Source organism: Vombatus ursinus, unplaced genomic scaffold (genome assembly GCF_900497805.2).
Source record: "Vombatus ursinus unplaced genomic scaffold, bare-nosed wombat genome assembly UNPS02012958.1, whole genome shotgun sequence".
Lineage (NCBI taxonomy): Eukaryota > Metazoa > Chordata > Mammalia > Diprotodontia > Vombatidae > Vombatus > Vombatus ursinus.
Window position 1 is genome coordinate 42,307 of NW_020952736.1, and position 21,306 is coordinate 63,612.

The following is a 21,306-nucleotide window of genomic DNA, read 5'->3' on the forward strand; positions in this document are numbered from 1 at the left end:
TGTGTGTGTGTGTGTGTGTGTGTGTGTGTGTGTGTGTGTGTGTGTGTTCCTGTGGGGTCTTCTTCAGCAGAAACTTTTAAATATCATATTCGTCTTTGGGAGAAGTCATATCTGAGACAAGACAGCGGCTATTTAGGAGCTGGTCAGTAAAAGGAAAATGAAGTATGTTGGGGAGAAGGGGGGGTTCCATAGAGATTCACAGAAAATTGCGTGGGTATAACGATAGCAAGAGGAAGGCAGACCGGGAAGTTAAATTGAGAAAAAAACTGGGTTTGCTTCCTTCAGGGAATTGTCCGGCCCCAAACAGCCCGAGTCCAAGGTCAAGGTAAAATCCATCTGGGTCTAGACAGAGACGTGTGACCTTCACTTCCAGGGTCTTCCTGGAGAGCAGAGCTGCCTCTTCCGCGAGCCTTGGAGGGGCACAGTTTAGCCTCCAGCTAAGGGGGTGAGCAAAGAGACACTCCCCTTCCCACCTCCTCCATCCCAGTGCTGGCCCCAATTCAGACACCCACTTCCTTGACTCTGTGGGCCTGAAGGAACAAAGAACCCTAAACCCTAAACTAATCCATGCACCCCTAGCTCCTCCTTGGCTTTCAGGTCTGGGGACCCTGGCCTGAACTGACTTGTCTTAATCAGACACCAAGGCCGAATCAGAGCCCTAATGGTAGAGTCCAGGTTCCCTAGATCTCCAAACTCTTTAGGGGTTTTCAGAAGCAATCCCATCTATTTCCCCAACGGGGCTCCCGGGTCAGCACACTGAAAGGCTCCTAGAGCAAGGTAGCCCTGCAATAAATAAAATTAATAGTATGTTCTTTTCTAGGTTTATGTGAGGACATTAACTATTCCTATTGCAATGAGATATAGATTTAATTAAGTCGGGCATTTTACAGTTCCGTTTATTAGGGGCACGGTGCGGGCCAAAATTTAGCGGCAAGAGGTGGGAGAAGGAAGAGAGGCAACCAAAGTCCCCGTTCTCCCGGAAGACAGAGTGAAGAACTAGGCCTCCTACACTGCTTGGGGAGGTCCAGGGGACACAAAAGGGAATTGGGAACAAGTCTGCTTTGTCTGGACCGGTTGCTCCAGACCCATAAGCTACCCTCACCTCTCCTGTTTCAAAAAGCCCTAACTTCCTGGCCCTGGGAGGAGCAGAATAAAAAAGAATCAGCCCCACAGAGAAGGCTACAGAGCTAGTATCGGAGGAAATTTTCTAGTGTTAATTAACTGGAAGGTGTCTCATCCTTCCTTCCACAACATTCCTCAAACCCCAGTCTCTCAAAATGTGGCTCTCATTGAGATAAAAAAAAAATCCAAATAAAAAACCCCAGGAAGGGGGAAAAAATGGACCATTAGGGCCAGAATAATTACATCTCAACTTCAGCGAGAAACCTAGAGTAAGACGTGATCATCCTCACGAAAACAGACACCCCCCCCCCCCCCAGCCTCATTGAAGCTCAGCTCAGCCAACTCCTATTTGCGTAGCTTAGTCGATCCAGGCTAAACTCCAGGGTCAGCCCTCTCTATTCATCAACTGAATTTTAAAATTCGGAATAAAGAGGAGAAAAGGGAATAAGGTAGGTCTATAGCCTCTACAGTTCCCCATCAACTGAGGAATCCGAAGAAATGGAGACTTGATTGCATGAAGGGAGGGAAAAAAAGGGGGGGTATTTAAAGCTCAAAGAAATGTCATTCCCCCTGCACTGTCTAGATACCGTTCCAGTCTCTTTTCCGACAGAGATCTGGTTCTGATCTCCTCATCTCAGCTGCTTTTTAAAAGGGCAGTTTGCTGAGGGGTTGAGATAACTAGAAGGCCTGGGGAAATATCTTTCCCACCTCCTTCCCTCCGCTTCTGCTTCCCGGAGATCCTGAGTTTTGAGTTTGCCAAGTGACTCTGAAATTCCCCACCACAAAAAGAAGATTCAATTTGCCATGTAACTGCAAATGCCTGTGTTTGTGTGTCCACGTATCTAGAGGTTTGTGTAGGCTATTTGTAATGTTGCAGTGAAATCCTGTGCCACACGTATATGTTCAAAATCATGGAAAAGTAAACTTTATGTACCCCTCCCCCCACACTCCTAGTCATGTCTCTGTATACATCTTTTATATGAAAATGTAGATCTTGGAGTATGTATGTGTGGATATTTGTGGATATTATATATGCTCAGGTATGGGTATTTACACAAAGTCTGCTTGTTAGGATATACATATTTTCCACCAAGGAAATACTAAGAAGATAGAGAGTCAGATTACCATATCTTTGCAAGTTTGCTTTTGGAATTCTAGGCTGACCTTTGTAGAGACCCTGTAGGTCATCTCTGTTGCAGGGACCCAGGAATGTCTGATGTCGTACTGTGCCTCTGTGACTCTGTCTGCAACTCAGGAACATGGAGACCAAGACCTGAGTCACACTATTCACTTAGAATAGCTGTGGGGATCAAGTATTTTATTCCCTCTACCCACTCCAACTCCCAAATCCTTCTCTGGAGATTTGACATGAGTGGGTTCTTTTCCCTTGGCCTCTTCCTTCTCTTCCTTCCTTTCAGGATGAAGGGTTTAATGCACTCATTCTCTTCCTCCCCTTTAAAATTCTCTCAAGTGGGGTGGGGGGGAAAGGGGACAGGAAAAAACTGGAAGGAGTTCTGCTACTTTAGGTTTCTGAGCTGTGGAACAAGAGACATTATTGGAGGGAGATAGAAGATCTGGAAAGACCTTTTTCCAGTAGGGTTTGTACTGATCAGAATCCTAGCTGTAGGGTGGAAGAAGGGAACTTGCATAAAAAAACTAATGGGGCTTGAACAATATCTCTGGAAAGAAACAATTACAGCATAGACCTTGGGGAGGGGGCAAAAAAAGTAAAGAAGTGGAGGGATAACTGAGAGGAAAGGGCTGGTCTTTGTTGGTTTCCTTCATAGGCTTCCCCATCCCTCCCCACTCCCTTACAGATAAGATGTTGAAACTTGGAATAGATGGCAGAGGAAAAGAAAGAGCCTAGTGGGTTAGAAAGGGCTAATAGATCCATTTTGCCGAGCTCAAAGGGCCAAAGCTGGAGCTCTTTCCGCCCCCATCTCTTCCGTTCTTAATTCCCCAGGGCTCAGTGAGGTCTGGAGGCGGCCTATAGAGCGTGCAGACGCAGACGCCCGCTCCTCCATCTCTCTGCTACCTATTTTGACTTTGATCTTTCCACCCCCGTAGCCCGTCCTTCAGAGAAAATCCCAACCTCTCTTCCCAGACTGAGAACTCACCTCTGGGACATCTTCCTCTAGCTCGGGTTTCTTCCATCCCAATTCTTTACAATGCCTGTCTGCCAGCCAAGACTGGTGGCTGGTTGGGCAACTGGGATTACCAAAGGCCTCAATTTGCATCTTGTTTTAGAATTATCTCTCTTTCAGAACTGTCTCCTCTCCTCCAAATCCCACTCCAAGACCTCTCTCACTCTGGATATCTCAGTCCTACATCTTTCAAAGGTCCAAAGGCTAAGCCCATTAATTAAGATTATTAAATTGAAGCACTTTCCCTCACCTCAATCTCTCCTGATGTGGAAGGATTCAGGAAAGGCCCTTTGAGTTGGCTCCTTGCCACTCTCTTGTTAAATTTTTCTTCTAACCATTGGTCAACTTCTGTCTCCTTAATGCTTACCCCCCAGATCCAAAATCACAGGTATTGCTGATTCTGACTTGGGCCCTGGGTTGTTGCTCACAAGAAGGTCCAACTACTCCTTTAACAGAGATATCCAGCGGCCATCCCCAATCCCTTTCCCAGTCCCCAACGTCAGTCCTCTTTCTTTCCCAACTCCCAACTCACTGTTTTATCTCCCTCCCTTCCTGGACTTCTAACTCCCTTTCTTCAAACCTTTTCATGCCCTCAATTCCTATCCCCCGCCTTTTCCAACCTTCCCAGAGGCCTCTCATCTTCTATCCCCTTCTCCGTATTTCTTAACTTCTCTCCCCACCCCTACCTTTTTTAGCTTTCGCCCCCTCCCCCCCCCCCTCCCTTTCCCCTCTCTGCGGGTCAATTTCCCCCCCCCCCCCCCCGAAATTGACAAAATAATTCTTAGGAAGTAAACCTAGAGCTGACATTAACAAAGTCACTTCCCCTTTTCTATTCCACTCCCCCTCCCTTCTTCAGATGCGGGAGAGTACTTTCTGTCCCCCACACTCCCAAAAACACCTCCCCTGCTTAGGAAGTTCTTGAAAGGCAGACAAATAAAATCCCCCCTTGGTTTTAGGGCCTGTCTGAAAGAGAAGTCCAAGTTCATTTTCAAGTTAGACAGGGGAGCTGAGGGGGGTCGGGGAAGAGGTTGGAAGAGAGAGAGTGTGTGTGTGGGAGGGAGGATTTGGCTCCTTCTTCCGAGACCTAAAGCGAAGGCCCCTTTTGGTCAGAAAGTCAACAAACCGAATAGCTGGAAAAGGTATTTGTCGCTTTCCATCATTTCTTCCTTCATCTATTTTAGTTTGTGGTTGGGGCTCTGTAAGAGAATGCTTCCTTCCCCCTTCTTTTGAGGGATATTTTAAGTTTTTGTTTTTTTTTAGAGAAACCTGGGAAATTATTTTTAAAATTGGGTTGGAATAGGGAAGGAGACTATGGCATCTCCCAGGACCAAAGGAGGTGCTGAATACTTCCACAAAAATCCTGACATCTACAAAAAAGAAAAAAAATTGGAGAAGAGTGGGAAATTTAAATCTAACTAGGCCAGGGAGAGAGTGAAAGAATCCGTTTAGAGTTTCTACAATGACTGTAGCCAGACTTGTGTAGGTCAGGTAGAAGTAGATGAAAGGGGATTGAATCCATGCATCAGAGACTGGGAGGCTAACTTGGGGGGGGGTGAAGAAGGAAAAGGGAAAAGGGTGTTAAGTGTGGCACTGTCTCCTGTTTTTCCAGAATCACACCCTAAACCGCATTCGCAGTCACTGTTTCCCAGCCCTGGCCACAGATCCCAAATCAAATTAGAAATGTTTTCGGAATCCCAACTAAATCCAGACTGGGGTGGGAGGAAGGAGGAAGGGAGACGAAAAGACTCCAAAAATCCTCTCCCCCCCCAAAAATAATCTCGCAGTAAATGGAAGAGAGTTTTTCTCCTTTCCATTCCTATTCCCTTCCAGAGAATAGGGAAAAGGCAAGAGACACAAACGAAGGTGAAAAATAAAATCCGTTTAGCTAAACAGACGAAAAGGCTGCAGCTGCAACGTCCTGCAGGCTGCCTCTGGAGTTCTCTGGCCTGGAATATGGGTGGGAGACCTGGGATTTTCTTTTCCGTGGCTGTTTATTTTAATTAAATTTCTCTAACGAAATAAAACTCTGTGCATCTCAGCTCTGCGGACGCAGACTGTGATCCTTGGTCCTCCTGGATAACATGAGATATAGTTTAAAGTCCCATACTATACCCACTCACCAACACCATCAGCACCACACTCCCCTCAACCGCCCTCCCCTTGCCACCCATGTTTTATCCCTCCAGGAGAGATTTTTCCTTTGCATCCTGGAAGCCCCTTGCACTATGAGGTGAAACTCTCTCTCTCTCTGTATGTATGTATGTATATATACATATACACACATAGACACACACACACATACATACATATATATACAAATACACACTGAGAAGTTAAAAATAGGGGAATTGATCCCCACTTTTCCCCTCCAGTTAGACCCACTATTCCCACACAGCAGAAGAAAACCCTAATTCGAGAAAGGAAAAGGGAACTGACTGAACATAGAGATCGATGGTTCTGAAGTCTGGCGCCATAGAATGTTGGCTGGGCTATGTCTGACTGGCCATTTTCACAGGACCGTGCTTGTGAGGGCACTCAAACGAGTACATTCGGTTCACCGGCTGTGTCCGATGCAACGCCTGTTGGGGCATGTTCATTTGGACTTACTTGTTAGGTAGGGTTCAGGGAGAGTAGAGTGGAGGAGGACGGGGGGGTAATGAATGAGAAGGAAATGGGTGTAGGATCTGAAACGTTGGGGGCACATGGACTCGTGGAAACTTGCCCATAGCTCCCTTCTTCCTAGGGTGCTCATCTGTCCTGCTAGCAAGGGGGAGAGTGTGCAATTAATCTCCTTCAGAAGCCACCAAAATAGCAGAGTTGGGACCTGTAAGAAGTTGATTGCTGCTTAGACATTTAAAAAGTTCCTTACTGTAGCTTACGTGCTATTTAAAACCACATTTTAACTACCACCACCTTCCTTTAACTCCTGATGTCCCTTCAATTTCCCTTGAAAATAGCATTTCCATTGCACCTATAGGTAACTACAGCATGCTCATATAACATATATTTGTGCCACTATTGAGAGACTTTAAAACAATGTGGACGGTGTGAAAACGTTTTGTAATACTTTAAAGCATAGTGAATGTTGAGTTACTCCATGTACACAAATGCACACTTCTTTTCTCATTTTTGGGCTTATCAGTATTTTCTGATTTTCTTCAAATACAAAACACATGTGGTGGATTTTAGACGTGTGTTGTAGGTCCAGTGCCCTGGCTAGGGAGAGAGAAAGACGTGGATTGATACAGAAATAACTGCTCATACATCTTCACACACAGTTTTCTCTAAGGGAGTTAACGTTAGTTAAATTCAGGGATATGAATAAATAGAAATGAGATATTTATCTCAGAGAAATTAGAGAAATAAGTTATGGACATGTTCAGAGAGAGGTTTTGTAGCATGTCACAAGTTCAGTCAATCTCAGATTCATTAATATACAGGACTCAGAGTTTTGTGTGTGCTTGCAAGAGTTTCAGGCTTTTTTTTTTCTTCCAGATTTAGTATAGGGTCGCAGTGAAATTGACTTACTCTTTTTATCCTGCCGACTTCTTTTGACTAATGGAGGCTTTTAGTTTTTTTCCCTGGCCGATTCCTTCCTTAGGCTTTCTTTTTTTTCTCTTCATCTTGGGACGAGTTGGCCGCAAATACTTCTAGCAGAGGCCAGGAAGCTCTGACTCTCCAGGTCCTTCTCACCTTAACTTCACCCCAACTTGACTCCAGATACCAGGGCTCTCTCGCTCTCTCCCTTTTAGCGAACTGACTTTTGGCTTTCCAGTCAATTCCTTCATTTTGAAAAAAGCCCAGGCTTGGCGAAAGCTGTGAACACACACAACTGTAAATGGTCCCGACAGTGGTAGCGAAATGCCATACTCAAGCTACTGAAGCTTCTGGCCTCTCCACCTTAAAAAGTGGCCAGGTGTCTGTGTGTCCTTGTGTAACTATGGATTTCTCCTTGTCGTGAGAGTGGCTTTGGATATCCACTTAGGTGGAGATACTGTCTTGGTAGGGTACTAGAGGGAACTCTAATCGAGAACATTGGGCAGAATGTGTAAGATGTATAAGCAATTAAGTGTGAGCGTATTTGTATGTGGGTGAATGATTATGTAGGGAGGGGGCATGAATCTCTGTGTACATAGGTGGGAATATTTACTCATGCCTTTGGAGACCTATAAGTAGATATGTGGAGGTGGATGGACCTTGACAAACATGTTTCTGAAATTGATAAGTTGATACTTGAACACTTATTTGTACATGATTATGGATATCAAAGTGCGTATAGTGTGTGTGTGTGTGTGTGTGTGTGTATGTAAGGGATCATGGCTGCGTAGGTACCTGTACAGTTTCATATGTGCAGAGATAGGTATAAATATCTGTCTGTCACAGTTCGGTGTGTATGGACCTATGTCTGTCTGAGGGTCACCTTAGGTATCTGTTGGGTGGGATTTCTGTAATTAGGTAGTTAGGGGATATGTATTTACTGTGTGCACAGTTCTGGTGTATATGAACAGGAATACTTTGGGAATAGGTGACATTGATGAATTAAGTCTAGATATATGTGGAGACTTTTCTTAGTCATTAATAAGGTAAGTGCATATCAGTGCATGTCTTCATATGTCTATTTTCAGGATAAAGCCACAGAGATTAATACATGTGCTTACTGCATAAGTTAATACACACATGAATGTATACATGTACTCAGAATCATCATGCTGGAGACCAAAAAGGAGGTTTAAGGTAGTTTTTGGTGCTAACCACCTTCTAGACCTTCCTAATGGGAAGAAAACTTCCCCCCCCCCCATACTCCAACTGATTATTTGAGCCAACTCAAGAGAAAGATAAATTCCAGGATAAGGAGAAATTCAGAGAAGACACAAACCAGCTCAGAGAAAGTGAAAATAGTGATAGCCAGAATATTCTTGTGTAGAGAGAAAAGGGATGGCATCTATTTACCTATCTATCTGCTTACTTTTGAGGGTCAGGAGTTAGGGGGGAACTAAGAGCGAAGAGGACTGAGCACATGCAAGGGAAGTTTCGGCCAAATGTCATTTCAGGAATGAGAGCCTTAGAGCCGCTGATGGCTTCTGCACTAACCTAGGAACAAGAATTTTTCAGAAAATTCGCGTCTCCAAACCTGTATATTATGATTGTCATGGTAGTGGTCGAGTTCTTCTTCTTATCATCTTTTTTGGATGGTGTTCGGATAGAAATGGCCAGAGGCTAAGTCACTATCTTGCTATTATTTTTGTATATTTAATGCACTGCAAATTACTGTTCAAGTGGATTAAATAACTGCTTTTTGTAATTAAATACAAGTATCGGGACGTAAGGTCATTTTCTTTAGACTCACTGAAAACATCTTCCAGGAGAAAGTTCCAGTAGCAGACAAGACGACAAAGATGGCATGCTCCCACGTGATTTTTAATTTCTTCCACTAGGTCTTTATATTGTGAAAGTTTTTCATTACATGAGTTTGGAGATCATGAATTTTTTCGGGATGCGAAAATCTATTTTTTAATGTCTTTAAATATTCGTGGATCAGTGTTATGTCCAAGTGATTGTGGGCGACAATTCTGTCTGTAATTGATGCTCCCATTCCAGGTCAGTTTATTTGTTGACTTCTCAAGGATACTTGGGGGTTGTTACTTGCCATTTGTCGTACATTGTATGCATATTAACTAGCAGTAGGAGATGACTAGGTACGGTGTGCAGGAGAACATTCTGATACCCACTTGTGTGCGCATAGACTAGGAGTACATTCATGTTCCAGCTGCAGTCTTTCTGCACAGTTCCCCCTGCCTTCGAGTTCCCCCTCAGAACGCTCAGCTTTGAACTCATCTCTCTCATACGGAGATTGAGAGAAGTAGCGCTAATTCTCTGGACACAATCTACTTCTGACAGAAGTTTCCCCTAAAGAGACCAATCCTTGAAAGAAGAGGGAATCACAAACCACACTGAACAATTTATCAGATCTCATTTCCTTCCCCGCTGTGGGTGATCTGACGGGTCCCAGTCCGGTTCAGGTCATTCTGCGGGTTTGCTAATTGCTCTATATTGAGACAAAGGAGATTGCGGTGCCACTTGCTTCCTCCAAGACCCTGGCACGAGCAGAAAAAGGGAAGATTCTTATGTCTCATATAATGATCTAAAAGGCGAAGGGCTGCGAGGACTCCAGTAGGGGCCAGATACCCCTGACAGCTCCGGGGTGGAAACTCTACCAGTCTCTCCAGGTTAGGATGTATGTAGTTGCCCCACTATGGTCTTGGCCGCCCCGACGGGAAAGAAAGTTAGTCTTCATCTCCCTTGCGTTGGCCAGGATACAGACCAAGAAGACAGATTTCCTGCGCACCCAGAGGAAGACAAGCAGAAGCATCAGTAGACGTCCTTTAGTTACCTTTATTTAGATCTCTGAGAATTCTCCCTAGAAAAGTAGGAATTCATGTACCCCATGGAAGCACACTACCATTTTCCATCAGGGAAAACTGCATCCAGAAAGCCATTTCCTCACCCAGGACTACAGCGACGGGATTTCTGTAATTCTCTTCCCCACCCAAAACAACCTTATGCCCGTGACACTAGTCAGAGAAAAAAGCCAATTTTGCCTAAATTATCTCAGTGAGAGAAAATAGAGGAGACGGGATGGTTTGATCTTATTCCTCCAGGTAACTGCGGTTCCGAAGAAATTTTTTTTTTTTTTTTTTTTACTTCTGGAAATAAAGGCAGAGGATAAAGCCACCCCCCCACACACACATGCACACTCCCACCCAGCAGAGAGCTCTAGGTCTGTGTCTACGGGGGTCAATTGAAGGTGGAGTGAAGGTAGTTGTGCCGTTAATTGAGAAGTCGAATGAGTAGGAAAAACCAGCTTGGCCTTAACTATTAAGGTCATTCGGGCAAATCTGCCCTCATGAATCGGGAACTTTGCCTATATTCTTTACTGCATAGACGCGGTTTGCAGCAGTGAAGCTTCGGCAGGAGAGTGAAACTTCTTCGTTCGGCAAAACTGGTGGCTTTCCCAAGTCTCTGGGCAAGAGCCAGCTCTTGTCCCAGAGATTCATTCCGGAGCAGTATGGACAGAAAAGCAGTCTAATAACAATCCTTCCTTCATCCACTGGAAAGGGAGCAGTCTCCCTCACATCTTTACAGGCCAGATCTACATTATTTGAATTTTCTCCACTCGAGGGATGTTCAAATAAGGCAGAAAAACAATTTCGGTAGCCAGGCAGCCCAATCTTTTCGTATTCCATCCATAACAAAGAGAAGGCTGGAATCGTGGTGGTACTTACTTTGAGACTTGTGTGTGTTTGGGAGGTTGGGGAGCGGTTAGGGGGCTTCTTTTACCTGAACTATCCAGATGGTCGGACAATGTGGACACCTCTAGGGCAAAAACGCTGTCCTCTTGTGAAAGACTGTTATCTTCAGTTCAAATATGAACTCAGGGAAAGTTCAACCCCAGCCTATGGGAAAGGGTGAACACTTCTCCTCAAACCCAACTCGCTTTACTTACACTAGAGCTCTCACCTGAAACCCCAAGGCAGAGGCGAGTGGGCGCCCTGAAGCGCAGCATTTCCCTATAGGAACGAAAACTAGAGAAAAGCGCTTCGAAAAAATATCGCATTTTGAATTGCAGGAATTACATTAATTTGCTATTGTTTATTTCTTTTTGTTGTTTCAAATTCAATCCTAAATTTCTCCAACTGTCTGTCCTTCCCCACCCCTCCCCCATTCCTGCCCCGAAGGGGCAGAGAACTCGGTTTCCTGCATTTTCGCTGGCCCTGGCCTGAGAGTGGCCAGAAACTCGTTTTTTATAAAGAAACAATTCAATCCTCAAACCAGCTGAATGGAGAGAAGAGAGAGGTTTTCGCCCAGTTCAAGAGTCAAACTGATAGCTCTTCGGTTCAAGCTGGGCCCTCCGAGCGAGTCCCTTCCAATGCCTTCAAGGAACCCATCAACTTTCATTTTTAGGGGATTGGAACCAGCCCCAGCGCCAGACCAGCTCTTGAAGGCCTGCCCCCTATTTTGGGCGTCTCTCTTTTTACCCCGGTCGCGGGGAATTTGTTGAGTGCGGAGGCGACTTGAAGAACCAGAGGCATTACGTTCTCATAGAACTGAGAGCGGGAAGCTGAAAGGAAATATTAAGACATCGTCGAATCTGAGTGCGTGAATTTGGATGAGGGAACAAAACTACATCTTTCTTTTCACTAATCTCTAACTGAAACTTAGCATTTCCTTCCTTTATGAATAATCACCAAACAAACAAACAAAAACAACCTGTTTCTAAGAAGGGGTCTAGAGTTTCAATTGATCTCCAGAGGAGCTCAGGACGCAAAAAAGGTTCCGAACCGCTACTCCAGACCAACCTCATCATGTTAAAGATGAGGAAAGGGGTAGGAACGCGACCAGTGCCACCCAGATGCCGCGTTTAGGATTCAGCTCTTCTCCCAGTTCTCCTTCAATTACACTTCAAGTAAATCACTTGAGATAGTCTTGCCCAATATCTAGCCCTCCTCTCCTTTCACCCCAACCTTTGTGCCCACGTCTACACTAGAGGGTGAATGCTTGCCGAAGCTAGAAATTCTTTGTGCTACCTGTGTTTCTCTTGCACCGGCATGGATATGCGGCGGTGTCTATATGGCTTTCCCTCTAGCCGTTTGACAGGCTTTCAAAACAGGATGGCGGTACTGAAAATAAGCACCCGGAGTAATTGGAAGACTGAGAAAGACTAAATTTCCCGCAGATTCAACTTTAACCAGGAATCTGCTTTCTCTGCAGATGTGCGCATTTAAAGGGAGAAGGCAGATATACTTTTATGTTTCATATCAGGGCTAGAGGAAAGGGGGTAAGGGTTAACAACCAATATCAAGTTGCAAGAGCCTTGTGGCTTGTCCACTAAAGACACTTTTGCTCCCCATCTCCTGGAGGAGAATGCAAGTCATATTGATTATCATGAGCGTTATTATTATTCATTGTCCATATTCAACTCTACTGTGATGATCTTATCCCATCAAGAAGTGTCTTCTGACCCTACTGGATTGAGCAACGGGTTGTTGAAAAAGAATAAAATAAAATAAAACCCTTAACCTAGGAATGAACCCACTGTGAAGGAAAAGCTCTGCTTGGGTGAGATCTGCAGTGTTTACTTGGTTAAGGAGTTAAGATGCAGAAAAAGGTAAAGCAATTCCTTTGCCCTTGTAAATGTGCCTAGGTTGGAGTCTCCTGAAGAGGGGAAGAGAAATTGAAATTGGTGTGTGTAGACTACTAGTCTCTTCACATGTATGTAATAGTCCTTTACTTTTGAAGAGGTCAGAAGCTAAAAGGGATATTTTACCAACAAGTTGCCCAAGAGAATTTCTCCCAAGTGTGGGAGGCCAATGGAAATAGGCCAAAGGTGACTGACTCTCCATTTTCAAGAGGCATTTCTTATGGCTCTGCAGTATTGCCTGCACTCTCAGAGATATTCTAAGATCTCATTCACTATGTATCCTTAGAATGTCACTTATCCTGAAAAAAATTCCTGGGGATGGAGTGAGGATATTCCATCTAGGGAGAAATAATTGCCTTCAGGAGAATTTTCTAAAGTGACCTTTTGTGGTCCATGGTGGACCTTTGTTGTTGTTGTTGTTGTTATTCAATTGTCTGACTCTTTGTGACCCCATTTGGGGTTTTCTTAGCAAAGAAACTGTAGTCTTTTGTCATTTCCTTCTCCAGCTTGTTTTACAGATGAGAAATTGAGGCAAAAATGATTAAGTAACTTGCCCAGTAAGTGTCTGAGCATTGAGTGACTTACCTATTAAGTGTCTGAAGCCAGATTTGAACTCAGGAAGATGAGTCTTGCTGGCTCCAGTCCCAGAACCCTATACGCTGCACCACCTTTGGAGGCTCCCTATTTATTCATGTTTATATTTAGAAGAAAGAACCATTTTTTTTCCTTGAATGAACTGAGTATTCATCTACGATGCCCTTTATTAATGTCTCATAAAAATAACACCATTCATCTCCTTTATTCTAAAGAAAATTTTGAAATAAAGTGTATAATTTTTCCATTGGCAAATGGATCTGGAAGGAATGATATTCTGGGGTATTTGCCTGGGTGAAATCTACTAACTGAAAAGGTTTGAGAGCCATTGTTCTACAGAATTTAACAGGTCCACAAAAACAAATGAGAAGTGGAGAATAAGCAATTCTCTATCTATTTGGTCCCCAGATAGCTTTTCATATCTCCCAGATTAAACTGCTTGTTGGGTTTGGTCTTTATGGAGAAAAAGGTAGTGATATAGAGATGGTTTTTATGCCAAAGAATTATTTCTGAGGGGTCTCAACTTCAAAGAAGAACCATCACTTTGGACAGCCTTTAACCAAAATGTCAAGCAATTGCTAGTGGACTTTAGGCTGCTTAGACAAATAATTTACATCCAAGCTCTGAACTGTTGCAAATGAAGGGAAATTTTGTCAATCATCTGGTTAATTTGATCTGTGCAGATAGACCATCTGAATAATTCAGGCCCCTAGGTGTATATTCTACATAATGGGATTCAAAATTTATTTAGCTTTCACAACCTAATCTAAAACCACCCCAACTTTCTAACCTTTTCTCACATTACTCCCCTCTGTGTACACCAATGCTTCAGAGAAGCTAGACTATTTCTGTCCCCAGAAGTCTTTCTGTGTTTATGCTCATGCATAATCTCTCCCATCTCTTCACCTTTTCTATTCCTATTCATTTTATATAGTACTTAGTCAAAAGGCTACATCCTCCAGGAAATTTGGTTTTCCTTTATCTCCTCCTCCCCACCCCCATAGATAACAATATCTCTGATATCACTAAGCACTTTATTCTGCACCTCCAATGTTCTTATCATGTGCATTAGCATTAGCAATGTCAGATCCCTCCACTACACAATAGTCTCCTTGAGAGGAAGGCCCCTGTCGTAGTTAAATGTTTCTCAGTAACTACCACAGTGCTCTACACAGAGTAGGCACCTAATAAATAAATAAATGCTAGTGGATTGATTTGTTGACTGTCTAACACAGATACATTTTAATTAAACTTTGGCTTTACCTGATGTGTAGATAGAACCCGAATTACCCCACTTTGAAAGCAGATTTGAAGTCACTAAAAAGAAGAAAGAAAGAAAGTGGTTAGGGTACAATTTCAGAGGACTCATGATGAAAAAATGCCATTCGCCTCCAGAGAGAGAACTGATAAACTCTAAGTGCAAATTGAAGTATAATTTTCTTACTTTATTTTTCTTGCTTTTTTTTGAAATGTGGCTAATATTGAAGTGTGTTTTGCATGATTTCACGTTTATAATGGATATTATAATGCTTGCCTTCTCAGTGAGTGGGGAAGGGGTGGGAGGTAGAAAAAGAATTGGAACTCAAAATTTAAAAAAAAAGAATGTTTAAAAGAAATAAATAATAAAAATTTTAAATATGTTTAAAAACAAAGAAAATAATCAGGGTAGACACTTTTTTTTTAAAACAAAAAATTTAAACCTTTTTTTTTTCTTACATTGCTTCAATCTTCAAACAATTTCTGATTTCTCCCCATCCTTCCCAGTACCTGCTGTGGGGACCATGACAACCTGTGAGTAGTGCTCCCTCAGTTCTATCCTGTTTTGTATTCTAACTGTGGTCTAATGGAAATAACACCAGCTGCCTGAGAGTTCGGCTGTCTGCCAGACTCTTTGGCATCCTTCCTCATCCTGGCATATTGGCAGGGAGCCCCTTCCCAAAATCCTGTCATGACTATAGTCATGTTAATGACCCTAAGATGAGGCTGAAGTTAAGGCCATCAAGTGGAAAGAAGAGATGTCCAGTCCATTGAGGCTGGAACTCAATTGATGGAGGAATCCAGCTCCACCCCAAGTGGAGAAGAAATGGGTCAGTGGTTTTGTTAAAAAATTTTAGCCACATACACAGCAGTGCCACAGATTCTAAGGCTGTTTATATAGTGCCAAACATCTGGATCACAAGATTCACAGAATGTTAAATTTGAGAAAGGACAGTGAGTATGATCTGACGCAACCTCCTATTTTCACGTGAGGAAAATTCGTTTTAAAGGAGTGAAATGATTTGCCTAAGGTGAAACAGCTAGAAAGTGATAGAGTCAGGATGCAAACTTGAACTCTGATTCTAAACTAGCCCTCTTTCCACTACACCACACAGCACTTTCACTGCAGAGAAAGAAAAATGTCAATCTAGAATGAAGAGGTTTCCAAATCAGTGTTTGGTGTGTTTAAGCAAAATATACAGATCATTCACGAAATTTTGTTTCTATCCAGTTTAGTTTTACATATACCCAACCTAAATGCATCTGCCAAAGCTTCTGAATCTAATTAAGGGCAAAGCTATAGACTGGGGCATGTCCAGGAGGGAAAATGCACTGAAAATGTGGGGGAGAGCAGTGCCAATTCAAAATATTGATTAACACTGGGGACCAAGAGGTTTTTATTTTTAATGTCTGTGCAGCCAGGTTATCTGAATAACATAGTCTGGAAATTATTCTCATCATCAGAGAAAAGGCCAACCTGAACTCATTGTCTTTCCCTAAATCTCCTTCCATCCTCCTAATTTTTCTGTTACTGTAGAGGGCAACACCATCCTCCCAAGTCCTGAAGGTCGGTAACCCAGGTGTCATCCTCAATTCCTCACTATCTCTCACTTCCCATATCCAAGTTGTTGCTAAGGTCTGTCCATTTCATCTTTGCAACATCTCTTAAGTAAGCCACCTTCTCTCCTCTGACCCTGTCCCCACTCTAGTGCAGGTCCTATTCACCTCATACCTGGTCAATAGCCTACTGGTGGTCTGCCTGCCTCAAGTCTCCCCTCTTCAATCTGTCCTCTATTCAGCCACCAAAATGATTTTCCTAAAGGGCAGATCTGATCATGTCACACATGCATTGCCCCCCTCAAAAAATTCCAGTGGTCCTCTATTACCTCTAATATCAAATACAAAAACCCCTTGGTTTGGGGTTCAAAGTCCTTCATAACCTATCCCCCTCCTACATTTCTGGTCTTACTTTACTTAGCTTATTCTCTGCTAGGTATTCTTCAATCCAGAGACATTGACCTCCTGGCTATTCCACAAATGAGACATTCTCTTTGTGCTGGACATTTTCTCTAGCTGTCCCCCATATCCGGAATGCTCTTCCTCCTCATTTCTGCCTACTGGATTTCCTGGCTTTCTTTAAATCCCAACTAAAGGACAATTTCCCCAATCCCTCTTAATTCTAATGACTTCCCTAATTATTTCTTTTTTTTTATTTTTTATTTTTAGGCAATTGGGGTTAAGTGACTTGCCCAGGGTCACACAGCTAGTAAGTGTCAAGTGTTTGGTCTGAGGCCAGAGTTGAACTCAGGTCCTCCTGACTTCAGGGCCAGTGCTCTATCCACTGTGCCACCTAGCTGCCCCCCCAATTGTTTCTCATTTATCCTGTGTATAGCTTGTTTGTAGATAGTTGTTTGCTTTTTGTCTCTCCCATTAGACTGTGAACTCCTCGAGGGCAAGGACTATCTTTTGCCTCACCCCAGAGTTTAACATAGTGTTTGGCATATAGTAGGCACTTAATAAGTCCTTATTGAATTATATTGAAGGAAAACTAATCCAATAACATTCTCCAGGTAACTGTCAGCTCTCTAGTTCATGATGTGCTCACCTGGTCAATTAAGAGGAATAGGAACTGGCTTACAGGGCAGTTGCTTGAGGGCAGCAAAAGTAAACAGGGGAGGGGCAGCTCAGTGGTACAGTGGGTAGAGCTCTGGCCTTGGAGTCAAGAGGACCTGAGTTCAAATTCAGCTTCAGACCCTTGACTCTTACTAGCTGTGTGACCCTGGGCAAGTCACTTAACCCTGATTGCCTCACCAAAAAAAAAAAAAAAAAGATAAACAGGTGACTATAATGCAAACAGTGGAGATTGAAATCAGACATCAGGAAAGACTTCCTGAGCATGAAGGTTGCTAGATAATACAATGGTAGTCTGAAAGAGGTTGTGACATTCTCCTTTAGAAAGAGCTCTTACCAGATCAGTTTCTTATCTATTTAGCTTGATGGAAAACAGATTGGATGGATGCAGGGGAATGACCGAGATGACTTCTCAAGGTCTCTTTCTGTCTTTGGTTCTGTAATTTTCTGATGGTGTTTGTACCTGTAAAATGTGTAAGGCTCAGCACCAGGGTCAAGGAATGTTGTCACTTGGTAGATTTCAGCAACATGACCCTGGCAATGACTTTGGAATAAAACCATCAGGAAAATAGCTTGAGAACTAGATCAGAGCTGTCAGATTGAAATACTAGGCTATTTGGGAAGGGATAGGAGAGGAGCAAGGCCTCTGACACCCCCTCTGCTTATTTTGAAAAGACCCCTCTGGGAGTAGAGTTTCTGACAGACACATTAAATTAATTAGGAAGAGAGAGAGGAAAAATTGAAGCTGGAGCTCCTCAGTCAGTCAGTCAGTCAGTCAATCAATAACCCTGCTGTGTATAGCCCTGCATTGGGCACTGGGGAGAGTGGAAAGGAAGGAAGACAAATGGTCAGATCTTTCTCTTTGGGAGCTCTCAGTCTCATGAACCACAGAGCTTCAGATATCAGTGCTGGGGGTGATGTGAAGAAACATGAGATGGGATGAGAGCCTGGAAGGTCAGGCCAGGCTTCCTGGAGGAGGGAAAAATTGGTAATGGGCTAGGAAGAGTGGAGTGGGGAGACATGTCTCAGATGGAGGATGGCTTTTGGGAAGTTGTGACAGGGAAGGCGTGTATGGGGGACACAGTACAGGCTTGCCTGGCTGGAGTGGAGGATCCAAGGCATAGAGAGTCATGGGAGACAAGGTTAGAAAGCTGATGAGTCACAAAGCTAAAAAGAAAAGCCAAAACAAATAACCACTTGAGAAAAAAAAAAGTGTTTCGGAAGAAAATGCTGATGGGGCAGTATCATTCTCTCTGATGTGGCCAAAGACAAGATGCATTTAACATCCAAAAAGTCCAGGCAATCCCTGAAGATTTCTTGGATTAGGTAGCTGATAGGAGAAATATGGAAATATGGAATATGGAAATTCCATTTCCATAGGCATAATAGGAGAGCTGGAGGAAAGGCTAGGAGCTCCTTGGCTTCCTGCCTAAAGTTGAATTAAGGTCTGACCTACCATAGTGGGGGGATCCAGGGAAGGACCCAGGGAATACATGGCATGGAGTGTTATATGTGTGTCTATGCAACTGTGCAGGTGTATACACACATGTGTAGTACACATACACATATACACACATTCTTTCATATTAAAAATTTTTTTATGATTAGCAAGCATTTATTTTCTCTTGTTTCTACTTCTCTCTATTTCATTAAGAAAAAAAAAAAACAAAGTCCTTGTAACAGAGTCAAGCAAAACAAATTCCCACCTTGGCAATGTCCTAAGATATAATTCTTATCGTGCATTTTCAATCCTTCGCTTTTCTATCAGGAGGCAGATACCATGTATCATAATCAGTCCTTTGGAGTCATGGTTAGTTATAGTATTGGTCAGAGACCTTAAGTCTTTCAAAGGTGTTTGTCATTATTGTGTTGTTGTTGTTGTTGTATAATTCTCCTGGTTCTGCTCATTTTACTCTGCATCAATTCATACTAGTCTTTCCAGGTTTCTCTGAAAGTGTTCCTCTCATTAAAGGTAGAACTTCAGAGTTGTTTTAGTGCTTTGAACATTTTTTTTATATTATTGTTGATAGTTTGGATTTCTTCCTCTGAAAATTGCCTTTTCATATCCTTTGACCATTTATCAGTTGGGAATACTTATATATTTTTATTGTTGGTGAATAAGGAAGCTTTCTTGGGATGGATTATCCTGACTTGTCAATGTGTGTGTGTGTGTATATGTGTGTGTGTGTGTGTGTGTGTGAGAAAGAGAGACAAAGAGAGATTCTGAAAGAGAGAGAGAGAGAGAGAGAGAGAGAGAGAGGAAGAAAAAAAGAGAGGAAGAGAGAAAGACAGAGACAGAGAAAGGGGCATTCTTAACATGAGTAGCTAAATTTTGTACTTTTGTTTAAAAGATGTTCTATAAGAATGTAACTATGTAACATAACTAAACAAAATCTTGAATATGACTTGAAATGCTTACATGTGAATATGTAAATTACTCCCTGATGTGTTAAGAGTTAGTCTAGTAAGCAGTGAGACAAAAAGACCTTTAGCAAGTTCCTGTCTAGAGATATATGTGCAAAAAACAGTTTCTATTAGATTAGAAAAAAAAATCCAAATTTTAATGTATTTTAAATTGAGAGAGGAAAAGCCTGACTATTAGAAACTGGGGTTTGGATTTTAAAGTTTCAGATTACTGTAAAGACATTGGTTATTGTGATTGCTGGTTATTACTGAATCCTTGAATGATAACTGGACATTTATTGAATATTTATCTTGCCTTCTGTATAATTGCTTTTCTTTTTGACTAATAAAAATATTGCTAATAATCTATCCATCAGTCATATAATTTTGAGTAATTGGTTGAAATTATGGAACAATAGACTACCTTTACATCTTTGTGTATGAAACAGAGAGAGGGACAAGATTTGGACTTTCATAGGTATAAGGACCTTCCAGAGGAGTGAACGCCTTCCTAGCAATGCAGATCAGCACTTTCCTTGCAGTTCAGAGGCTTAGAGAGTTACCTAGAGTAGACAGGAGTCAACATGAGGCCTAGCGGCCACAATATTCTCCAATTTGACCTGAACCAGATTAAAATGTCAATCAGAAATGTTTAACAAAATAAAATACCATAGCATGTAGATAATGTTAATGTGTGGTTTTCTCAGTTAATATGCTATGTGGGGATCTTTATGTATCATTTAGTGGTCTCTTTTTCTATTGAAGTTTGACATTACTGGACTAGAAAACTGAAAGGTTAAGTGATTTGCCTAGAACCCAAGTCTTTCTGGCTCTGATGGTCAGAACTCTCTATCTATTATGGCTTACCCCCTCTCAATTCTTTGTGTACTACACCTTTTAAATTGCCGTTAAGACATTAATATCATGTTGATATTGATATTGTTGAAAGATTTTCATTCCCACAGCATCAAGAAGAAAAACAATCTGCCTGCTGAAAGAGACCTCACTCTTCTGGTACTCCTGATCACCCACATTGCTGTTAACCTTCAGGGCCTTCAACCTTGGCTCTCTAGGGTTTACTTTTATAAGACTCCAGCCCCTCCAGAGGCAGTTGGTGGCACAGTGGATAAAGCCTTGGGCTTAGAAAAGTTAGAAAAATCTGAGTTCAGATTCAGCCTCAGCCACTCATCAGCTGTGCCACCATAGGCGAGTCACTTAGCCTTTGTTTTCCTCAGTTTCCTCAACTGTAAAATGGGAGATAGTAATAGTATCTACAGGGTAGCCAGGTGGAGTAGTATGGAGTAGCATATAGACCTTCAGGCCTGGAGTCAGGAAGACTCCTCTTCCTGAGTTCAAATCTGACCTCAGATACTTGCTACTAGCTGTGTGACCCTGGGCAAGTCATCTAACCCTGTTTGCCTCAGTTTCCTCATCTGTAAAATGAGTTGGAAAAGCAAATGGCAAAAGACTACAGTATTTTTGCCAAGAAAACCCCAAATGGGGTCACAAAGAGTCAGACACTACTGAAAAATGACTGAGCAATAGCATCTACATTGCAATGTTGTTATGAAGAGCAACTGAGATAACATTCGTTTGTTTGTTTCTTCTTTTTGTTTGGCAGTCAGGGTTAAATGACTTGCCCAAGGTCGCACAACTAGTAAGTGTCAAGTGTCCGAGGCCAGATTTGAGCTCAGGTCCTCCTGACTCCAAGGTTGGAGCTCTATGTACCGGGTCACCTAATTGCCCCACGAGATAATATTTGTTAAAAGCAATTAGCACAGTGTCTGGTACATTGTAGGTTCTATGTAAATACTTATTCTGTCCCCTTCTCTAGAAATAGAGGCTCCTGAAGCCTCAGGGGCATTCAACCATGTTGCCCATCCTTAATAAATGTGATTGCTGTGCTAAGCAATCCATTTTCTATCTTTTTTTATGAATTCTCATGTGTTCATTTTC